A 4,804-nucleotide genomic window follows, 5' to 3' on the forward strand; every position below is an offset into this window, starting at 1 on the left:
CCCATGGATCGCAGCACTCCAGGCCTCCCTGTCCATTACCAACTCCTGGAGTTTACTCAAACTCATGTCCATTGAGTTGGTGATGCCATCTAAATATCTCATCGTCTGTCGTCCCTGCCTTCAATCTTTCCCAACACAGGGTCTTTTCAAATGAGTCAGCTCATCACATCAGGTGGCCAAAATATTGGTGTTTCAGTTTCAACATCAGTCCTTCCAATGACACCTAGGATTGATCTCCTTTAGGATTTACTGGTTGGCTCTCCTTGCAGTCCAAAGGACTCTCAAGAGTCTTCTCCAACACCACAGTTCAAAAGCATCGATTCTTCAGTGCTCAGCTTTCTTTAGAGTCTAACTCTCACATCCATACATGACCACTGGAAAAACCATAGCCTTGACTAGATGAACCTTTGTTGGCAAAGTAATGTCTCTGCTTTTTAATATGCTATCTAGGTTGTCAAAACTTTCCTTCCAAAGAGTAAGCATCTTTTAATTTCCTGGCTGCAATCACCATCTGCAGTGATTTTGGAGCCCCCAAAAATAAAGTCTAACACTGCTTCCACTGTCTCCCCATCTATTTCCCATGAGGTGATGGGACCAGATGCCATGATCTTAGTTTTCTGAATGTTGAGCCTTAAGCCAACTTTTTCACTCTCCTCTTTCACTTTCATCAGGAGCCTTCTTAGTTCCTCTTCACTTTCTGCCATAAGGGCGGTGTCATCTGCATATCTGAGGTTATTGATATTCCTCCCAGAAATCTTGATTCCAGCTTGTGCTTCTTCCAGTCCAGCGTTTCTCATGATGTACTCTGCATATGAGTTAAATAAGCAGGGTGACAATGTACAGCCTTGACGTACTCCTTTTCCTATTTGGAACAAGTTTGTTGGTCCATGTCCAGTTCTAACTGTTGCTTCCTGGTCTGCATATAGGTTTCTCAAGAGGTGGGTCAGGTGGTCTGGTATTCCCATCTCTTTCAGAATTTTCCACAGTTTATTGTGATCCACACAGTTAAAGGCTTTGGCCTAGTCAATAAAGCAGAAATGGATGTTTTTCTGGAACTCTCTTGCTTTTTCGATGATCCAGCAGATGTTGGCAATTTGATCTCTGATTATGCTGCCCTTTCTAAGACCAGCTTGAACATCTGGAAGTTCACGGTTCACGTATTGCTGAAGCCTGGCATGGAGAATTTTGAGCATTACTTTACTAGCATGTGAGATGAATGCAATTGTGCAGTATTTTGAACATTCTTTGGGATTGCAATGAAAACTGACCTTTTCCAGTCCTGTGGCCCGTGCTGAGTTTTCCAAATTTGCTGGCATATTGAGTTCAGCACTTTCACAGCATCATCTCTCAGGATTTGAAAGAGCTCAACTGGAATTCCATCACCTCCACTAGCTTTGTTCGTAGTGATGCTTCCTAAGGCCCACCTGGCTTCACATTCCAGGATGTTTGGCTCTAGGTGAGTGATCACACCATCATGATTATCTGGGTCATGAAGATATTTTTTGTACAGTTATTCTGTGTATTCTTGCCACCTCTGCTTAATATCTTCTGCTTCTGTTAGGTCTTTGCCATTTCTGTCCTTTATTGACCCCATCTTTGCATGAAATGTTCCCTTGGTATCTCTAATTTTCTTGAAGAGATCTCTAGTCTTTCCCATTCTGTTGTTTTCCTCTACTTCTTTGCATTGATCGCTGAGGAAGGCTTTCTTATCTCTCCTTGCTATTCTTTGGAACTCTGCATTCAAATGGGAATATCTTTCCTTTTCTCTTTTGCTTTTTGCTTCTCTTCTTTTCACAGCTATTTGTAAGGCCTACTCAGACAGCCATTTTGCCTTTTTGCATTTCTTTTCCATGGGGATGGTCTTGATCCCTGTACAATGTCACCAACCTCCATCCATAGTTCATCAGGTACTCTGTCTATCAGATCTAGTCCCTTAAATCTATTTCTCACTTTCATTGTATAGTCATATGGGATTTGATTTAGGTCATACCTGAATGGTCTAGTGATTTTCCCTACTTTCTTCAATTTAAGTCTGAATTTTGCACTAAGGAGTTCATGATCTGAGCCACAGTCAGCTCCTGGTCTTGTTTTTGCTGACTATATAGAGCTTCTCCATCTTTGGCTGCAAAGAATATAATCAATCTGATTTTGGTGTTGACCATCTGGTGATGTCCATGTGTAGAGTCTTCTCTTGTGTTGTTGGAAGAGGGTGTTTGCTACAACCAGTGCGTTCTCTTGGCAAAACTCTATTAGCCTTTGCCCTACTTCATTCCGTACTCCAAGGTCAAATTTGCCTGTTACTCCAGGTGTTTCTTGACTTCCTATTTTTGCGTTCCAGTCCCCTATAATGAAAAGGACGTCTTTTTTTGGGTGTTAGTTCTAAAAGGTTTTGTAGGTCTTCATAGAACTGTTCAACTTCAGCTTCTTCAGCATTACTGGTTGGGGCATAGGCTTGAATTACCATGATATTGAATGGTTTGCCTTGGAAACGAACAGAGATCATTCTGTCATACAAAATACCAAAAACTCAATTCCATATGCTGCCATGGGTGAATTATACACAGAATCAAAATGTAAAAGTAAAATACATCCAGAAAGAATATCTATTGTCTTCGGATTATTGGTTACCTACCTCTGGGCAATAGGGACCATGTGAGAATGGTGCTTGAGGACCCTCTAGGTGTAATTACAATACCACAAATGTAAACAGAAGAAAACCTCTCAAGAGAAGAAAAAGCAACCAAATATGACCAAATATTGTTAAATCTGAATGGGTGGTATACATAATATGTTTTCTTATTATTTTTGAATAATTAAATATTTAATATTTAACATTAAAATTAATATTAATGTTTATTTATTCATGAAATATTAAGCTAAATAAGATAGATAATAAAATATTGTTGGCATAAGACCACAAAAATTCTGCTTCTCTATTGGACAATATTTCAGCCTCAGAATTATACTTACTATGGGTACCTACTAGAAATCTAACAATTGAGATGCATTGTCAGTCTTCCAAAAATCTACTTTTCCACTTTGGTAGAATGGCAACCTAGTTAGTATTATCTTCTATATAAGAATCCATTATAATCTATGGTCTCTTTTTCACCTTCAGCCTGAATTAATGACTATAATTCCCTTAAGCCAGTGGTCCTCCACTGGGAGCAATTTTGTTCCCACAGACACGTTCATCAATGTCTTGAGACATCTTTCATTGTCATAATAGGGGATGCTAATGGGTGGAAGCCAGGAATACTGGAAAGCATCCTGCAATTCATGGCTCCCATGAGAAAGAGCTATCTGGTCTCAAATGTCAGTAGCACTCAAGTTAAGAATGCCTGTCCCAAGCACTCTTCTTTTCCAAATATTTAGACGTTTAATTCTCTTATTCTTAATCATTTTTGAGAGCTCCATATCTCAAAAAATGATCATGGCATTCTAATAAGAATCTGGCCTGATTTTTGGAGGAAAATCCCTTTTATCTCGTCCTCCTGTTTCTTGTTTACCTTTCAGTGCTGGCTGCATTTCCAAAGCTGTCTCAGGAGGTCGTTTGCTTGTGTCCATTTAGACACCAGTGTGACCTTGACTTTAAAGCTATCTATCATCTCTCCAATTAACATTGTTTGTTTGTCCACTTTCACCATCCTATCAAATAATATTCCCTCATTAACCTTCCTTTTGGATGCTTTTTTTTTTTTAGCAAAGTCTTAAAAATATTAAGAATCCATTTTCTTTCCTTTATTTTTCAACATCACCAGCAGGTTAAAAAGAAAAGTCATTCTAAGTTCTGTAGTTTAGCTGAAAATTTTGTTTTTAGCCTCTCCTTAATATACTGGTCACTTGTACCAAGTAACAAATATTATGTTCTGTTGTAATAAGGAAGAAATAAAGAAGTAAATGTTTCCACAGAAGCAATTGCTATCCACTAAAGTATTTCAGTTAACTTCACTGAGATGCAGAGGATAGCTACTAAGTTTTTGAAGTAGAGCATCTCATTCAGCAAGGGGATAACCCAGAAGATGTTTACTTTCCATAGCATTTTAGGAAAAAGTTGGAGGCTCCACAAAATAGCCTCACCAAGGAAAGGATCATAGAGCTGTACTCATAAAGAAATAATTTGTGTGTGTGTGTGTGTATGTGTGTGTGTGTGTGTGTGTACATGTGCTGTGTGGTGTAACACATGCATATACATGCAGCTCCGGTTTCTATTATACGAAAGATTAAGAAGTGGAATCATTATAGAGGAATTATGACTGTGAATTCAAGGAGGTATCACCAATTTTTTTTCTACTTTTGGCCATGCAGTGTAGCTTGTGAGATCTTAGTTCTCCAGCCAAGGACTGAACCCATGCCCTGGGCAGTGAGAGAGCAAAGTCTTAATCACTGGACCATCAGGGAATTTTCTCACCAAATTTCATATACAATCTTTGATGCAAAAAGTACTTACCCAGATAATACGTATTGAGTTAGATCAAAGGTTGCTCACAGAGCAAATGTTGAAGGAAGCACATTCCCCTGTGAAACAAACACAACAGACTTTGGTCTAATTAATTTGGGGAATATGAAATTTCAACTTGATATGAACTAATAAAAAATGGAGGTACTCCCTTTGGAACTTCACATAAGGCAATGAATGAAGCAACTGTGCCCAAAAATGATATCAGGTCAGAACTGTCATGCACTGGTGTGAAATGTGCCTAGTACACACTTACCTGTGTAGTCTGCTCCACCAACTGCTACTGCTGCTAAGTCACTTCAGTCGTGTCCGACTCTGTGTGACCCCATCCCTGGGATTCTCCAG

This window comes from Cervus elaphus, chromosome 8, assembly GCF_910594005.1.
Source record: "Cervus elaphus chromosome 8, mCerEla1.1, whole genome shotgun sequence".
NCBI classification, from domain to species: domain Eukaryota; kingdom Metazoa; phylum Chordata; class Mammalia; order Artiodactyla; family Cervidae; genus Cervus; species Cervus elaphus.